The sequence below is a fragment of the Sturnus vulgaris genome, chromosome 3 (assembly GCF_052056855.1).
Source record: "Sturnus vulgaris isolate bStuVul1 chromosome 3, bStuVul1.hap1, whole genome shotgun sequence".
NCBI lineage: Eukaryota > Metazoa > Chordata > Aves > Passeriformes > Sturnidae > Sturnus > Sturnus vulgaris.
Window position 1 is genome coordinate 68,551,414 of NC_142245.1, and position 19,757 is coordinate 68,571,170.

The following is a 19,757-nucleotide window of genomic DNA, read 5'->3' on the forward strand; positions in this document are numbered from 1 at the left end:
CCTGTGGGGAGGAGGACACACATGGGAAGAGAAGAAGCTGACAAGTGAGCATGGGAAGATTTCACAGTGATCCCAAGCTATGACTGTGACTCATAAGTCAGAGTCTTGCCTCTAGTGAGCACATCAAAATACAAAGAAGCAGATGAATTTTTAGAGCAGCTCAGGTACAGAGAAATGAGAAATATCTTGGTGCCACCAGCTTTTTCTCTCTGCTCCTCACAGCTCTGGCCCTGTCAGGCCTGCTGTCTGAGCTACCCCATGAGCAGGCTACAGTGTCTTTCAGTCTAATTAACCTACTGAACAATCTGTGCTCCTTAATATATTTCACCAGATTGTGCAGATTAAATCCAGATCAAGCATGGATGCATGATCCCAATTCTGCAGTTATCTATAGAGTATAATGTACATGCTGACTTTATTCCTTTAGGCTGGTTTGCACTGGTTTTAGGACAGCAGACCATTTCTAACCCAATATGATGATAGAAGAGCACATACAGACAGTACTGGAAGTAACATTAGATTTGCCTGGACAAAATTACCTATTTGGCATTGTCTGAACCAAGCCAAAGTGTCAGTGTGTTTGTACTGGTGTAATTCTCTGTGTTATGCAGCCACACAGTTTTTAGCTTGATACTAGTTTTCAGATGCTTTTAAAAACCACTGCATGATTTCACACTTGTTTTATCATCTCCTGATGCTACAGCATTCAAAAGTACTGAATGCAGGTATTTGTTAGTACTATCCTTTTTCACTGATGCAGTGTAAAAGAATTCTTGGTTGGCAATCAGCATAACTGGATTCACCTATTAAAAGTCAGCCTACAAGCAAAGGGGGTCCTATATTCCTGGATCTATTTTTTTTCCCCAGACAAATGTAACTGAGCCTAAGCAAATGCTAAATAAGCATGAAATGTGCTATTCCTTTACATTTGTTTTAATAAAGTTTCAGGTATGCTATGAATGTTTTCTTCTAATAGTTGCAAGATGCAAACTACAGGACTTTATCAAATGTAATTATTAATTTACAGAAAAGATGACAGAATGAGAAACAAGGGACTCTAATGATGTTCTGTCTCCATTTTTTTGTGAAATTTTACTTGACACAGTCCTATTTTCCTCCAAACTCTTAATTTTTGATGGGTGACAATCAGGTTATAGCCCAGACATAACAACACTAGTGCTTTCCCTGCCTTCTCTGTACTGCTTTTACATGAAAGGAGGGAACTGTGGTATCTCAGGATGACAACTTCCCAAAGAATTGCATGTGAGAACCTTTTATTTAGAATAATTCATTATAAACATATTGCAGCATCAAGATACTTTTTTATAGAAATACTCTTTGCTTCTTAACTTTGCAGTTGCAATAAAAGCATTTTATTATCATATATTTTCATATTCATTGACCTTCTACTGCATTTCTCAGCTATACCATCATTTATTCAATGCAAGAGGTCTCCAGGGTGAATATGGAGTAACACATAGGCAAATAAATGTCCTGTTCAGTAAAATTTAGGCACCTGAATAAAGACAAACAATACAGATTTTATGGAATAAGCCATATGGTCTGTAGAAAAAGCTTTTTATGTTCCTTGAGAGGGAGTTGCACAAAACAAAAAACAACTCTACAAAAAGTAGAGTTGCACTGTCTGGACTAACTATCTAAGACTGTCCTTCTGTCCTTGGGGCACCTAGACCTGGACTTACATTTCTACTGCTGAGCACAGATGAAATATTATTTGTACAAGTTAGCACTCAGCCCTGTACCACGTGTGGCCCTTATAAACCCAAGGTGTTTGAGCTTATTGTATCTGAAATAAAATGTGTGGTCTTGCATCCCAGGAAAATGATGCCTTTGTAGCAAGAAACTGATGTACACCCACTCCCTATCATGTGAGAGGGTATGTAGGCTATGTGGGGGTACTGGGGAAAATAAGCAGGTGAAAAGTCCATGGGTTAGGGTTGCAGGAGAGCAGAATGTCTGGCATGCCATACTGGGTCCATTCTACAGGACTTCTGTCTCCTGCATTGTACTTGGGCACTATATGGAAGACCTGTAGCTCATCCCTGTGTCATACTAATTTCCCAGTTTGACAGTAAAACAGCATTTGGGGCTAGTGGTCAAGACTGTGTCAAAAACCAGCAGGACTGCACAAGCCCTGCTTAATTTTCGAGAGTAGAGATTATCTGAGTGCCTAATCATAAATAGAGGAAAAACTTTTTATCTCAGCAAGTGAGATGGATATTAGACCAAGGATGGTCTGGTGCCAGATTCAAGAATAGCACTTAGGTGCTTCCTGAACATTTACATCAAAGCTGATGTGTTTGAAAGACTTTGAGACTCACTTCCCCCAAATTTCTGTCTGGGTTGATAATGCGTCACAATACTCAGCATGCAATCTGCATAATAGAAATCACATTTTTAGATATCATTTGGTATCTAAAAAATTCCTTGGTAGTATGACTTTGGTCCATGAAAGCATTTTAATATAGGATCTGAACACCAGCAAATTATAGCCTATTTTAGAAAGCTTAGGTAGCTTGTCCTAGTTTACTCTTCAACCTTATCTCTTCTAGTATTGCAAAGAATTTCTTTAGGAATGTTTTTCTTCTGATGTTTCCATTCACAGCAATTAAAGCATTTCGTGCTCTTTAAAGTTGTGTTGCAACTGTCTTTTGCAGATGTGTGAATGGAAGAAGAGACAGTCTCAGAAAACTGAAGCTAGCCCTGCCCATTAAATTAATTGAATTTTTCAGATATATAGCCTGCAGACAATTTGAATAGCTTTTAATCCAATCTGATCACCCCATCACATGTAGATTTTATATTTCAGTGATATTGGAGGGGGGCATAACTCCCAATCTTTTTCCTTAATCCTCCATCACAATTCAGAAAGGGACAGAGGTGGGACTAGCAATCTGCAGCCACTCCATTCATTTGTACTCAGAGAGAGATGGGATGACTCTGTTTCATCCAGAGGGGCTTTGTAAAGTCTCCTTTCCCCTAACAAGCCTTTCCATTTGACAACTTCTCACCTATACGCTAATGCTTTTGGGAGCTAGGTGTGAAACCAAGAGGAGAAATACACCTGTTTGCATAGTGATTTTTTTCTAATGTTAATAGTGGGAAGTATTATGCAACATGACTTTTGCAAACAACTGGAAGTTTAGCTTGGCAAATGGCAAGCAGCCTCTGCACAATATTGTTCCCTGCATGTGGAAATTCCCAGCATGAATGATTCAAAAGTTTAACATAACTGACACCTTGCTGGAAAAAAAGTATCTCAGAGAAACTGAAGTATTACAAGAACTAGGTACTCGGATCTAACAATGCTCAGAAATTTAAGTTGCTCATTCCAAAAGGAGAGAATTAAAGAGAAGAAAACATGTTCATTTTCATGTTCCTATCATCTTCATTTCAGGAGAATGCTGCAGTGGTGGGTTTAGCTCCTTTATACATCAAAGGGTAGCTGTAACCCGTTCTGGAAGTGGGTCAACATGTGATAATTAAGTGACTTTAAATATTAATTGTCCCATTTAAAAGTAATATTGGCAAAGAAAGACATCTCTAATAAGAGATAAAATTACATTATAAACATGATTCCATTAAAAATGTGCCTTATTCAAGTGTTTCTTTGAAGCCAAATGAGAATCCACCAGTGTCTGAGTACATTCCCAGGGTGCTATGAGGAATCCGAATTCTTTTCATAATTGTTTGACAAACTTCTTCCCAAACACACTGCATGCAGACTTAAAATGCATTTTCCCTGTCGTATGTCTGTGTTTATGGGTGAGTACCATATGGTCTTTGGTCTGAGCTTTGCTCATCTGAAAAACTCTGTGAGAAGACTCCATGTTTCAGTTAACTGTTTCCTGCTAAGAAGACAAAATATGTTCATCTAAAGTAACCAAAAATGACAAAGTTATTTTAAGGTAAACAAGCCATTTTCTTTCCTCAGGGTGTGGAGTAATTTTGTTTTTGTTATTCACATCTGGATAAAAAGGACAGATAAGGTATCACTACTGTTAACTTCAGCTTTTCTCAGGGAAATAAAGACAGGATTTGAATAGGAAGTATTTATATAATTTGAAGGCTAAGCTGACCCTGAAGGCAGTGATCAAAATTAAGATTTGTCCTGTAGTAGCATATTGATGTGAATGTTGAGATGGGGTGGATGTGCCTGATTGACACAAAGCCAGGCAGGGCTGTATTCTGAGAAGAGATTCTCAAAAGTGACAAAACTGATAGAAAGTTATTATAAAATTGCTCTCTTTTACAGCTTAATTTACCAGTGGTTAAGGAAAAACTGAGAACATTCATGTAGATAGTATTGCATGGATGTGACTCTGTTCCCTGTACTATCCCATGCAGAGCAGTGACTGCAAACTTTCCCATAGGAAACTGACATCAGTAATAATACATTGTTTGGTTAATATAGGAAATTCGTGAATTCTCCTATTGAGTTTTTTTCAGGTCTTTTTTTTTTTCTGAAAATGTTGCTTAAGGCCCAATTCTGCCGTTCTTGTGCCAAAAGACATTTAAACCAAATGAATGTTGAATTTAGTTCTCCGTCCTTATTCAATTGTTTTTCGAGTTAAACATTCATTGACTTCAACAAGAAATTTTTCCCTAAGAGTTGAATTAAACTAAGTAGAAACATCAGGACCTAGCTAAGATACTGACTTCTCCCACGTCCTCAGAGCTCAATATACTGGAATTCATTAACTCCCATAAAATGCAATGCTAAAAGCTGATGTGTTATGGAGTAACAATAAATGGAGAGCAACATACACGCATTAGATTACTTGTTTCCGTTTCTACAATGCATAGCAGGCGGCTGTTTCCCTGCATAGCTTTTGGACATTACTTAGGATTGCAAAACTGTAACACTTAAAAACTATTGGAATGGAATTTGTAAAACTCTCAGTGCTCTGAGTGTCTTGATCTGAGCAGGTGGTGAAAGAACACGAAACTGGCTGATCAATATGATTCTCAGAGTCGTGCCTTTTATCATGATGCAACTTGTAATTCAGTGATTAAGTATGAGGAAGGAAATCAGGAAAAGGTTAGAGAGGGTTGTGTTTTAAATTCAGTAGGGAGTGAGTGAGTGAAATAGAAGTGAAATTCCACTGCTAAAATTATCGACCCATTTCTACACTGAGATGGACTTAGCATAAGACTAGGTGTAGTAAGAAACGTGAGAAGCAGAATCTGAATGTCAGACTTCTTCGAAGTTTAAAGTATGGAAATTTCAAGAATATTCTCCTCTACTCCACATGCACATGTTCCCAACTGATCAAATGGCCGCTGACAGCAATGAATTCTGCTGCTGTACTACCTACTAAGCTCTGTAGAAGTGTCAGGGCAGCAATAAAAGCATTGACAGAAAGGTTTTACATCAAGAAAAGTCTCCTTACATATGGAAATGTTTCACTGGCTTGAAGAATTAGTTCCCCCACATTATGCCCCTGTTACATCTTAATTCTGATTAAAGGTAATGTGAAACCTGAGTTTCCTAAGGAGAACAGTGTTAGAAGATATAGGGCCTCTGCCAAATTTTCTGCAGGTCTACACACCACAACAGAAGAGTGCTGTTTCTTCATAATGAAAAAGTAATTTGAATTGCTCACTGCTCCAGTTGAAAAACTCTCAGAGATCTGGTCTCTTTCTAAAAACAGATTATTAAAGGCTACATAATTTGTATTAATATTTGATTTTTTTTCCATTAATGGATCCTAATAATTAAATAAGATTTCTGTTGTTTGTGCTTTTTTCATGGGTTTGCGGAACTTTTTCTGTTTGAGGCTTTTAGCACATAGAGACCAGAAAAATAAGATTGTATATTGACCTAGGCAGATTCACTCCTAAACAAACTATTCCTCAAAGATTTCCAGAAGGCACCAGCAGCTCTTTAAGAAGTAACAGCCTACAACAATGTTATTTTTCACAGTTAAGCAGACTTTGGTCTAAAGCTGTGCAAACAAGCCTCTGAATCCTTGTTGCTTCCAGGGACTGTTTTTGGGTGTGTGCTGATCTATAAATCAAAAGGATTTGAAACAATGTAAGAGAAAATGTTTAAAGAAAACAAATACAAAAGGAAACATTTTTCTCTTCTCCCTCCTGCAGATCAGGGTACCTTCCAAAGCAGTCAAAAGCATTACAGGGATGCAAAATTTGAGCATGAAAGAGGAAACTCAAGAGTGCCTGGTCCAAATCTCACTGAATTAGTGCCAAACTTGTCCCTGACCAGAGTGAGTTTTTGTTGAGATCCCATCCTCTGATTTTTGCAGTCAGGTTGGCTACCACATCATAGTCCACTTCAGTTTGAAACAGGTAAGACCCGAACTGGAGCAAAAGAAAGTTGAAAAGAGGACACCAGATCAGTATGGACCCTGCCAGGCTCTTATAAAGAGTATGTGACTCTTTGTGAAACCATACGTAACACTGGCATTGTATAAAGAGCCCAAATGGCTTAAAAGCTTTGGAGTAGCATTGATGTGAAAGGCCCTGAAGCAAAGGGATGCTTATTAATGCCCTACCAGCACTGCACGATAATATATCCACAGGTATTCTAAAGCAGGCAGCTTATATTGGGTCTCACTCTGCTGCTGGTGTCAGTGGCAAAACCCCTGGAGACCTCAATGGTGAGACAACCCAGGCAGTGGTGATGAAGGGAATTTATTTGCTCTGATGGGAGTAGAGCTAATTCTGAACAATCTCATTTCCCGGTGTTGATGTCCTCCTGTTGTCAAAATCCAGGCTTGTATACCTGATATCCAACTGCAGCAATAAAAGTTCTGCCTGCCCAAGCAACCTAGCGTGCAGCTGGACGTGAAATCTCTGTCTATGAGATAACTGTAACAAACAAAAATTTTTTCCTGCCAGGAGCTACTTAGATGGAAAAATAAATAAATGACAAATTTGCTCTCACTGTTCTTTTTTAAATAAAATGAAGGTGATCATTTTAGAAAGAAAAAAAATAAAGAAAATAAAAAATACTATTTAAAAATACTAATAGTCATTTAAACAGCTCTAATTTTGCTGAGCTTAAACAATAAAAGTATAAGAAAAGATAAGGCTAGATCAGTTGGTGTTAATTGCTGATTCTAGGTGGGGCTTTTTGGTTTTTTCCCCTCCATGCATGTACTGACACTCAGAGCATTATCTAAAAGGAATATAAGAAGCATCTCAGTCCCTTCTCAGCATTAATCATTGAAAAGCCTGTCTAGAAGAAAAATTGCTTCTCTGAAAAATTGGTGCAAGCTTATCCTTTGCATTCAAGCCAATGACACTGTTGTTCACAGAAAAGGTGCCCCAATGCAGCCATCCAGTATCCCTGAGATCTGTGAGGGAATGGATTTTGTTCCTAAGACTTTCCTTTGTAACTTTCTGACTAGCTTGCCAGAGCACAAACAGCACATAACTTTGCTGAGTGTTAAAAAGCCCAGGCAATATCAAGGCTTCAACAAATGTGTGTGTGTGTGTGTGTGTGTGTGTGTGTGTATGACTGCCAGGTGGTGCTTGGGTCTGCAGTTTGTGCTCTGGTCCTGATCACTGCCTGCCTGCACTGCACAAATCTTACTCTTGAGCTCCCATTTAGAATCAATTAGCTGCATCTCTTCTGAAACAAACCAGGGGTGCAGCTCAGGGGGAATCCCACTCCTGGGACCCCTACAAATAAGCACTGTGGCTAAGACTGCACAGTCCTGCATTTGTAATCTTCCAGGAGACTGTGCTCGGTCATCTCCAGCGCAGGCAGGGCATGCAGGGCATAACAGCCCAAAATCATAATGCTGACATGCTCCATCACAGGCCTCATGGTGTTTCAGACCCTTTGGACTGAATAAAATGTACAGAAAATCATAACTGTCTAATGGCCTGAGGACACCAAAGAGAGCCCAGGAGAGACCCAGGACCAAGTGCTGTGGAATGTAATGTAGCCAATGCCCTTCCCCTTTGGGTGAAAGAGCAGGGTAAATATTTACCTACTCCAAGTGTATGTCAGGCATAGCTAAAAGGAATTTGGGTATGAAAAACGATAATTAACATGATCAAGTCTTTAGTATATTTTTCAGGACCACTCATTATGGCAACTGATGCAAACAGTCGGAAGAGTAACAGGCTGTGAGGTTCAGCAGGCCTCAGTCTCTTGGAAATTCTATATGGTAATTTCCCATTTACTAAGGACAGGATTCCAGGTCACTGATAGTTTAGATTGGGGCACTAAGTATTACATACTATCACCATTTCAAAAGCTGCATCTCTCTGACAGTTTCTATTTTCGTCTCCAAACTACAAGTGTGACACTGTGAATACTGAAAACATAGGAAGAACATTTACTTTGGTTTCCCTGTAAGAGAAGAAAAGACCTTTTGGAATTATATTTGCAGTCAAAGAAGCTGAATGATCTCCTCAGAGGTTTCTTCTCCTGCAATATATTTATCCTACTGGGTGTTTTTTTGCTTATTTGTTTGTTTGGTTTTTGTGTGTGGGTGGGGTTTTTTTGTTTGGTTGGGGTTTTTTTGTTTTTTTTTTTAAGTAATATTTCAATATGATATAAGTTTTAAAGTAGGCCGGGAAAGACAGAAATGTCCTGGTCCATTGGAACATTTCCATGGGGAAATGCCTGTAGTCCTGTCAAAATAAGACACTCTCATAAGCCCCATTCTGCAAGCAAGAACATGTTCTTATCATATCCTGAACTGTGAAGATGATCAACTCATTTGCTAGTGTTTGTTAATCTTACATCACTGCATTGCAATTCTAATAAATGTTCCCTCATCTTTCTCTCACATCTTATTGCTTATATCCTGAGGTGCAGGAGAGTGTGTATTTTTTTCATTGGACTGCAGACATTCCCCTATGGAAATGCCTCTGCATAATGATTGGACTAGATGATCATGAAGGTCTTTTCCAACTGAAACAATTCTTTGATTCCAACAGCTGCAGAGAAAATGTATATGAGATATTTTGTCAAGTCATTGATAAGCACAAAGGACCCTGATTTCCAGAAGTACTGCTGTGAGACATCTTTAGTCACTGAAAACCTGGTTCCACAAACCAAGGAAATCATCTCAGTCCTTTAATGTGATGGCGGATTTTCCTATGAAACTTTTAGGAGCCCCTGAGGGTCTCTTCCACCACATTAATGATGCAGTTTAGCTGCACCTGCAACCTATTAAGATTGCTCTTTCTAATCTGGATGGCAGGCCACCAAGGGTAAATCTGATCAAGGTTCCTTACCCCCACACAGCTCAACACATTTTAGAAGCTGAACAGAACTCACTTTTTCATGGTGTATAATGAAAAGGAAAGATAAAGCAAAAAAACTAGCCATGGGGGGTGTTCACCAGCCAGGCATATTCTTAAAAGAATTAAATGCAGATAAATTATTTTTCTGGATTTCAGTATGTCATTTCATGACACACTTTCCCTGTTGTTATATTTGCATAATGAAAAGCTGAAGCAATCAAAAAGTTTTAGGCTGAAAAATGTAAGTATTTTTCAGAGCAGAAAAGCAAACCCAGTGGCTTCTTTAGCTGCTAAAACTAAATCTTGTATCTTCAAAAGTTGTTTACGTGCTTCATATCTGCAAGCCAGAAAGCATAACCCACAAAGCCGGACTTGTCCCCATGACCCACTGACTTTTTGACATCTTGAGGTCATGCATCCAAAGCATGCACAAGCAGGAAACGCAAAGCTTCTTCCAACCACATCCTGGTGTGTCTGTAGTGTAAATTAGAGCTGTGAGAGCTCTGGGAAAATTCATCTGGCAAGCACGCTATGTTTCTTTTCCTTTTCCTTATAAATAGTGCTAAAGGGTTTGAGCTTAGTCTGAGTCTAATTAAAATTAATGAGAATTAAATGTAAGGGAAAAAAACAGAGATCATCCATTAATAGTCGGTGGTAGGGACTGAAAACCTGTATATTGAGAAGTCACTTAGCAGGAACCTCCTGTACCTCAGGACTGATGCAAGTGATAAGATGCAAGAGAAAGATGAGGGAACTTTTATTAGAATTGCAGTGCAATGATGTAAGAGTAACACATACTAACAAACCAGCTGATCATCTAAATCATTCAGGACAAGATATGCATACATTTTTGCTTGTGGAATGGAACTTTTGAGACGGTCTGTTTGGTAGGGTTTTTTGACAGAACTACAGACTTTTCAATTTCCAGTCCAAAAAGAGATCATCTTCCCTTCTTTTACTTATCTAGTGATTTACTTATCTAAGAACTGCATTAATTCTCTGCCAGTCATATCCCTGTCATGTCAGCCGAAGCTGGAAGGAATTACTCAGATGTCACTGATTCCTGCTGAGAACTTACTATTGAAGTGTCTCAGATTGCTCTTAAAAATAATCATCTTTTATGAGGCCTATGTGAACAAGAAGTAAACAAGAAAAATGAGATGTAAAGGAAAAAGCAGAAAGTGCAAAGGGGTTCTATCTAGCATTTGGATTCTATCAGCATTTGGCTTCAGTATAGGATCAGATGAGATTCAAAGAAAGTAAATTATCTTAACCTATATGATTCTTATCCCTGGTCCAGTTTAAACATTAATAATATGAAGTTTCAAGGTGATCATCTGAAGATGAGGCTATTGAACATGGTGCCACACGGCTGAGTGTCAAATAAATAACATGGAAGGATAGGGGCAATACAATATTTTTTAAAAAAGGGGGATTGCTGAGATTTATTCCCACATAAATGAAACAAAATCAGATAGGACCATATTTCCTGCACTGCCATCATTTCCGAGTGGCACAAAAGAGTTGTTGGTGCAATTGAAATACCAATGAAATGGATTGGAAAAAGAATTATCTTACTTGCACCAAACAGGAAAGGAATACACAGAGGCTATAAATTCAAAAATTCCTCCAAACAGCATTTTTACTTTTGTTTACAAAGCAGGAGCAGGTGCAAGTCCAGCTTCACAAATATAATAAAAATTCTGCGTGTTTGCAAATTCTAAGTACTGCAGTACTGAAGCACCCAACTGTTCAGGCCTTGAAGATTTCAGCTGGATAGATCATCACATTTATGATCTATTGATATGGAATGAAGGTTGTCAGCAATACACAAGACTAATACTAACATTCAATGAAGCATAAAATCTCCAGCTGACAAGAGCAAGATGTCAAACCGGACAGAAAGAAGTGAAGCTCAGAGAACACAAATTCAGTAATAATGGATAAAGCATGGGATCAGAAAAACAAAGATGATCTCAGCCTTGATACATCCCATCACAGCCAACCTATTCCTCGGACCACTCAGCAGTGCAGCAAACATTGCTGGAATCTACTTACTTCTTTGACTATTCAGAATGAAGGACTTCCACTCATAATGCAATGTTGCAAGCTCGAATTCTGAGTTCATTGTCTGATTTGATGTAATACAGAAAAGTTCCATTAGCTGCAATCAGCAATGCCATAACTAGCCCAAGATGTTGCTTTATGACTTAGCTTTGTTTTATTTTTCAAAAGATTGATTAAGAGAGGTCTGACTGACGTCATTCAAGACATGCTGAAAATACTGAAATTTTAATATTTAAATTCTATAGTGCAGCTCTTCCCAGATGTTATTTATTAGAAATAGACCGTTGTTTTCTTCATTTGTGTATTTTTATTTGGCAGCTCTTATAATCTTTCCTGTAAGTAAAAAAGTAAAAATTCCATGCCTTTAAATCACAGATGTCTGGAATAGCTGCACTCAGTGCAGTGCAGAGGGTTTACACAGTACATGAAAGGGTGCCTGTAAATGTGAGCTGAGCAAGAAGCCCTCTGTGCACAACCTCCCAGGAGCAACAGCAAGTGTGTCAGTGACAGTACAGAAAAAAATTTTCCATGGCTATGTCTGGAACCCTCACAAGTCTAACATAACAGTACCTGTAGATTACAGTAGTCAAGACATTTGAAGGCAATAAAGAGGTCATGAAAATAGAAAGATATTTAAAGACTTCTGAATAAGATTTCTGTTTCTCCTTAGCAGATGAATTAAACCAACTTTATAGCAAGGCAGAAAGGCTCTGTCTGCAAGAAAGTTTTGCTTGTGACAAATAAATGAATAATGAGAAAGGCTTTGTTAGGTGATTTGTTTGATCTGTAGAGGCTATAAAGGGTATATCAAACCAATAATTTAAATTCCTAGTGATCACTGGTTTTACTTCTGTCTTTGTGTTAGAGAATAAGTCAGGAAGCTACTTCTCTCATAGCACATTTGAACTGGTATCAGTCATTGCTTGACTGGCCTGTGTATTTCATGAAAGGCAGTACTATGAGGTGCATTTTTTTCCTACTCACTGTAAGCAGCTGAGCCTGTCATTTTTAAAATGACATTGAAGAGACATAAACATCAAGCATGGTATACTGCAAAATGCCAGGAAACAAGAATTTAGAGACCGATTCCCTATAAAACCTAAGCAAATGTTTCCATCAGTAAAATGGGTAAAACAGTTTCAGAAACATGATACAATTAACAGTTGATTATGAATGCTCAATGGTTTACTGCAGTTCTTCTCAAATCAGTACTTTGAATTTTCTTGCAATTTTGGGAGTCAGGTCACATATCTTCTTGGCAGATAGTGTATGGGTATCTTAGCAATGATTGCATTTCCTGGAGCATACCATGCACTGACTGCAACATAGCACAAGTGTGAAAGGGGGTTATTATCAGGCTTAAATCAATAACTCCTGTGGGTGGAACCATTATAAAAATGAGCCATTTAACACTTTGCAACATTGTTACATGTCCAGCTTCACTGTTCAGTCTGTTTCTCCACTACAATGCAACATTATTGCTGGTTTGGACAGAAACTGTATTTCCAGTTGTTGAACATCTATGATTACGTGTACATTTATCTCTTCCATAGCATGTTGCAAAATGCTTAGCCCTTCTGTTTGCAGAGGTGCCTTATCAACCAGGTAAGAAACAATCCTCCCTTCCAAATGATTATTGATATCAGACCAAAGCAAAATATATTAAAGCTTCCTAGAAAAGGCTTTTATTTTTTTTTGCTGTTGTATTAGCTGATTTTCTTTAACACTTTTTTTTCCAAGAGGGTTGAACACTTCTAGTTGGTGCCACAGTTTTCTGGCCAAAACATGATTTAAAAAAAAAAATTATTTATATTTCTATGTCTTCCCACAACTCATTTAGCTGGCATTTTTCTTCCCTTGCCTTTCCCTTTTCCTTTGAAAGTAGAGTTCTTTGTACTCATGTACTGGCAGTTCTCTCAAGGACCCTCATTCTCAGATTCAATGCCAAAAGTGTGTGTGATGTGTTTAAGGATGTATATACCCCATTCTTCCTTTCACTTGTAGCACATGCTGCCAGAGAAGGCAATCCTTGTAGTTATGGCCACAGGAGTGATGCTTACCAGTCTGTACCCCTGGGCATGCCAGTCAGCCTCCAGTCATTCAACTCAAATGCTGGCATGGGAAAGCTCAGCAGACTTGGTCTTACTGCTGGTAAACTTGCTCACCTTGCTGAAAAATATGTTGTTTTCCAAAGGGGGTGCTGAAGTGCTTAATTTGTTTTGGTCCTCCTGTGTCATGCCAAAGGTAAGGTAACAAAGAAAACGTCTGACAAAAGGGCGAGTTGAAACCTGTATGAATTACCTACAAAGAAAATTATGGTGTATGATCCACTGTTTTCATCTTGGGATATATCATTGTGAAAGGAGTACCTTTACAGAAGAATAACAGAGCTGTTTTTCTCCTCTTTATAAAGAACATGAAGGAATGGGATAGGAGACTACTTCACAGGAGGTCAACTAGCACAGCTGAGGAGCTGCATTAGGAGACAAACCTTGCAGAATGTATCAGGATAAGAACTAGTTCTCTTTTGTTTCAGTGAGTTAAAACAGTTTTGTAGAATCCTAACTCATGTGATTGCAGATGCCTCAGGAAAGGCTGGGGGAGCTGGGCCTGTTCAGCCTTGAGAAGAGGTGAGTGGGAGAGGAGACCTCATCATGTCTATCAGTATCCGAAGGGGGATGTCAAGAGGATGGAGCCAGACTCTGCTTGGTGGTGCCAAGCAACAGGACAAGAGAATGGACATGAATGGACAGAAACTGATGCACTGGAAGTTCCACCTGAACATGAGTCAGAACTTCTTTACTGTGCTGGTGACTGAGCACTGGAACAGGCTGCTCAAAGTGGTTGTGGAATCTCCTTCACTGGAGATGTTCAAGAACTGCCTGGACACAATCCTGTGCCTTGTGCTCTAGGATGGCCCTGCTTGAGCAGAGAGGTTGGATCCGATGATCCACTGCGGTGTCTTCCTGCCTGACCTCTTGCCAGTAAAATTTCTGTGTCAGTGAGTCACAAAAGCAAGTTTATCTCTCCCACTTCATGCCCCCTCAGACACGCTTCTGGTCACAGAGATATGTCTCTTAAGGATTAAGATCCTCATTCACTATGGAGGAAAGGTGGCTTCAGCCACAGTACACTACACCTCTTCAAGATTTGCATTTGAACAGGAAAAGATCATGGACCAGCAGAGAGGTGTGAGGAACCGTGAAGTTCCTAGTGGGAGAAAATTCCTGGGCTGTGTACCTGTATTCTGCTCTGTGCCAGAGTCACAGTGGGACTATTCCTGAGTTCAGAATTTCAGCTTACATTAGAAACAAAGGACTCCAAAATTCCTTTTGGTAAATCTACCCTTAGTGAATATGGACGTGACCCTTTTATGGAGAATAAAGTTTTGACAGCACCAGTGTGTTGAGCTGAGCTTTCAAAGCGATTCAACTGAATTGTTTTTCTAAAAATAAAAAAGCAAAACCAAACCAAACCAAAAAAGCTAAATTTTTGAAAGCAGATAAGATTCTGCCTTCAGAAATTAAAATGGCTCATAAATACATTTACAGACATTAAAAAAAAAAAAAGTCCAATAGATGGAAGAGACTTCTTCAACCTAAAGTTACTGATGTTTGGTGTTTTTTAAAAACTTGGTTAATATTTTCTCTGAGTGAATATTCTTTGGGACCAAAACAAAATGTTACAAAATTCAGACCCATAATCAAAAATAAGTTAGTTGTACTCTTTCATGATTCCTTTCTCAAGTCTGATTGGCATGATATTTTGAGCTCACAGCATTATCAGGTGGAACAATATTGCAGCAGTACATATCTCAGATCATTCATCACTCAGATACATCTCTCAGATCATTCCTTCATTATCTAGTATCCCCTCTCCCCTCTTCCTCCACGACCCTTTTGCTCTTTCTTGGCTACCTCCCAAAATAATTCTCTTCTGTTTTCTTTTTTGCTGACAGTTTCCATTTAAAAGACCTTGGTTTCTGGCCCTTTGTATTTATTACAGAATATAAATCAGAAGATCTCTGATTAACTTACTTCCTTGTTTTTTTTAGCCAAGATGATGTCAGTACAGCTTAGGGAATGAAGATTACTGGTTACATTTTGGGCTCTCTGCTAGCTAAATCAAGAGAAGCTCAGTGTTCAAAAGAGTGGAAACTTGATGTAAACAACTATAATTTATATTGCTTGGAATGGTGGTGAGAAAGAAAATTTGCATGCTAGCTGTGAATGTGTTTTGTGATCAGGCATGGGTCTGGCCAAGGAAGAAGTAAAACTTAGTTAAAATGTCACAGCTCTCCTTTTGTTCTGCAGAAACCAACCTCCGGTGTACTTAATGACTCATTTGTTGAAAGGTGTGTTTGACAGTGCTCTCAGAACTATTACTTAAAACATTGACGTGAAAAAGGTTCTGTCTCTTTCATAATAAAACAACTTTTTAAAGATTCACAAGACTCACAAACCCTCCTTGCCACGAAGACTGGCTCTTTAGTGGAGTGCTTGGTGGCATTCAAGTTCCTACAAAAGATAGCTTGAGAGTACTCTCAATGCTTTTTCTTATCCTTCTTATATGTTTGTTTTATGCAGTAGATATATTTAACACTAGCCAAAAGATTGATAGTATTTAACAACAAAGCTTTACCATCTCACAAGTCCAATTTGCTGTTTAGAGTCAAAATCTCATTCCATTAGGAAAAGTCACATCAAGCCATATCCCCACTGCTCTGTTTATTGAGAAAGAAGGTTCTCTCTCACCTTATTTCTCAAACCATTCTGATCTGTTTATTTTAAAATGAAGTGCTCTCACAATGAAAAAAACATGGATTGCATTTCCCCAAACATGAAATAAAATTTTTCTCCTCTCAAGAGCAGTGTCAACTGTTAACACTTCAAATCATATTTAAATCAGTGAATCTCAGCCTTGCTTGTATCATTTCAGGGACTCATCCAAGGCCCTGAGTGTGGAAATGGGGGTAGACAGGGAGCTGGCTTCACTTGCAGACACAGAAAGCTTCAGCTTCACACCCTGGGAGATACCTAGCTTGGAGGAGGGACATCCTTTATTTCGTGGTGAGAGAATAGAGAGGAGTTGTCTCATGGGAACTAATATTTTAACCAGTTGTTTACAAATAAGGTGTTGTTCTTGGTTTTGATATATGGTTGGCTGGCTGCCAGCTACATATAGGCTTTTGTTCCTTATCCTTGTTATTGACTGGATCCTCCACCCCATCTATATACCATCTCTGCTTTCCGAGTTTTGGGGTCTTTGGATGTGTGCCTTCAAGTCATGCGGTTTCTATGTGTGTTATTTTTGTTACATTAAAAGCCTTTATGTTTCAAGGCCACTCCACCATTCCCATCTCTCTCTATTATGCCACGGATTCCCCAGCTGGCCCAGTCCTGTTATAGCTGCTCACAGTGGCTGAGAGTACCTGAGAAAGACAGATTCTTTTTGTATTTCCCCTAAATCTTGGTGCCAGCCCCTCACACTGAGGGAGGGGTGGTTTTTTTACAGGGCTGGGGGCCAGGTGGTCATGGTGCCTGAGACATACCTCTGTCTAACCCTCCAGATGTGGACCTCTGTGCAGTACTGGGGTCTCTATTGTGCAGCCACAGAGGGCTGAGGGAACAGCTGTGAACAGCTTTCTCTCTCAAAAAATGTTACTGTGGCCTGCATACCCGTTTCCTGGTAGAAAACCAGCAATCTGCACAGACAGGCAAATAAACCAAAATAAATCTGTGACACTGAGTTACAGCAAACCTTCTGACAAAGGCAGTTTACTTAATTCACCTTGAAATGATGAGGTGTTGCAGTGAGCTTTCACACCTGCATTCTGAAAGGATCCCAAGCCCCCCTTGTCAGGGCTGTGCTCCTGTGCTCTGTGCAGAGGTTTTGCACTAAATATCTTAGGGTCTGAAGGCTACTTGGTGGTGGCTGCATGTCTTCAAAGCTATATTTACTCTCTAAATGGGTGAGATTCTGTGGACGTTTTAGTAAAGAGTCAACAATAAAATATTAATCAGTGGCCTTTCATTTTGCTGGTAGTTGTTAGAACTTTTATTATTTGGAATCACAATGTAAAGGGATATTAAACTATTTTTCCCCTGTTTGAATAATGATAAATTGAAAGCTTTTTTTCCCCCTGAAAACAATCATTCCATGTTGAGACCCAAATCTGAAGATCTGTGAAAGTGCCTTATTTTTCTGGGTCATGACACCTCTATAAATGGAGTTTAATGTAGCTGATGTCTGACTGAGGTTCTTGAAAATTGAGAATAAACTTTGGGGCTACATGACTCTTTACATGATTCAACTCAGAGAGTCATCAAGTATTTTCATTTAGGTTAAGAGTACAAGAAATTAGAATAATATTTTTACCAGAAATAATTGCATAATCTGCACTGACTGGCTTCTCATTTTTGAGTCTCAAGTGGGCAGAACTTGGTTTGTAGAATGCCACGGTTTTTGTCTGGCTTTTGTTTTGTAAAAGCACATTTAGAGTAATTGATCCATTTAATAAAATGTAATTTTTTTTTCATTAGCTGTAGACAAAATTAATGTTGAGGACCCTGTTATATAATTAATAAGTAGCAAAAGATTAAATTTAGAGAGGCGTGCATGGTTATTCATAGCCATGTATTGTTTTAAAATAAAGAGTCAAATATTGTTTTTTGTTCTCCAGCCTTACACATATTGCCAAAATGGCACAAGCCTTTAATTCTTAGCACACAGAAGATAGAACATAGGACATGAACTGAATCCCAACTTGCAGATCCCAACTTACAGTGAGGATTTTGTAATAATTTCCTAGCAGGGAACCACGCATGTTAGCACAGAAGCAGTCAGGCCAAAAGAAAGAAAAACTCAAGCTCTGAATTTCATAGCAAATCTGTATAAGTATTCAAGGCCAGATTTCATGAGGCTTTAAGCAAGATTGGTCCAGTGCAAGATGTCTGTGCTCACGGCAGGGTGTTGCAACTAGATGGTCTTTAAGGCCCTTTCCAACTCAAACCATTCTATGGTGTTATAATAATCACAAAAAACCCAAAAAACAACCAAAACAAACAAACAAACAAAAAAACAAAAACAAAAACAAAACATTGAATCATTAGAAAATCTCTTAGGTCATTGGGTCCAACCATTAATCTAGTACCTGACACATTCTGTGTGCTTATTCCTGCCTACAATGCATAACAGGGCAGGAAAATTCCACTTTTTTTGTATGAGCTTTCATACAAACTCCTCAACTGATGAATGCAACGGAGAATTTGGGGTATGAAAGGCTAAGGACTTTCTCAGTTAAATGATGCCAACTTCTCTAGGCTACCATTTTGAAATGGCCTTAGCTTAGTATGGAAATGAAAATTGCTACCATACTGCTCTAAACCAATCACCTGTGGGAATACCTACATGACTCTGACAGGGTGGGCAGTCTGAATTGCTGCTTGCAGCAAGGATCAGTAGATCAATCCCTGCAGACAAAGACAAGGCATGCAGGCAGGCCAAGGGAAGATAAATGTGCTCTGCCTCTGGTGGAAAACTGTTTTGCAACCTTTGCTTTCCTCTGACACCAGGCTGACAATTCCCCTGGGCACACAGACTTGCATGGCAAGAATTGTGTGATTCTGGACATATAAACAGACACAAGGGCTCTGAAGCCTCACAGCTTATAGGGGGGCTGTTGAAAATGTGCTTATTGGAGATTAAAGGCTTAAGCTACCTATGTTGCCAAAAAAGCTGTCATGAGTTTTCCAAATTAAACATAAACATTCACCTCACTGTAAATGCTGTGGTCAATTATGCTAAATCCTGAAAATAGTTTTTCTGTAAAGAAGTATGTTGTTAGTGAAATTAGAGGTCATCACTGCTGATACCTAGGGATAGATCAGTAGTTCTGATAAAATCAGAATTTAGCCATAAGTTTCACTCTCTCATTAAATTTTAAAATCATTACTTGTGTAAACTTCTGTAGTAATATCTAGGTTTTCTCAGTCACTAAGATTTCTTCAAATTTCAATGTACCAGGACATATCATTTAACCTAAGGGATGAGAAGACAATTAATAGAAGGATGACATGATGCCAATAATCAAAAAATTTAAAACACATTATGAAAATGCATGATCACAAACTGAAGTGCAACTCTTCTTTCTTTTTCCATCTCTAGTTCTTTTGAAAAAGAAATAGAAAAATGGATTACAATATGGTGGAAATGGTGGAAAAATATAATTACAATATTTATTATGCCTCGTCACCATACCAGATGCAAAATCTTACCAACACTTCAGTTTTCTGCCCTAGAGATCTTAAATATACAGTGAAACTCACTAAATTACTATCTAGCACAGCATTGGTCAAAATACTACATTAAGTCTTGATTTTCAGTTAAATGTTGGAAAAATTTAAAAATCTTAAACACGAAGGTTAATTTCTCTGGTAACT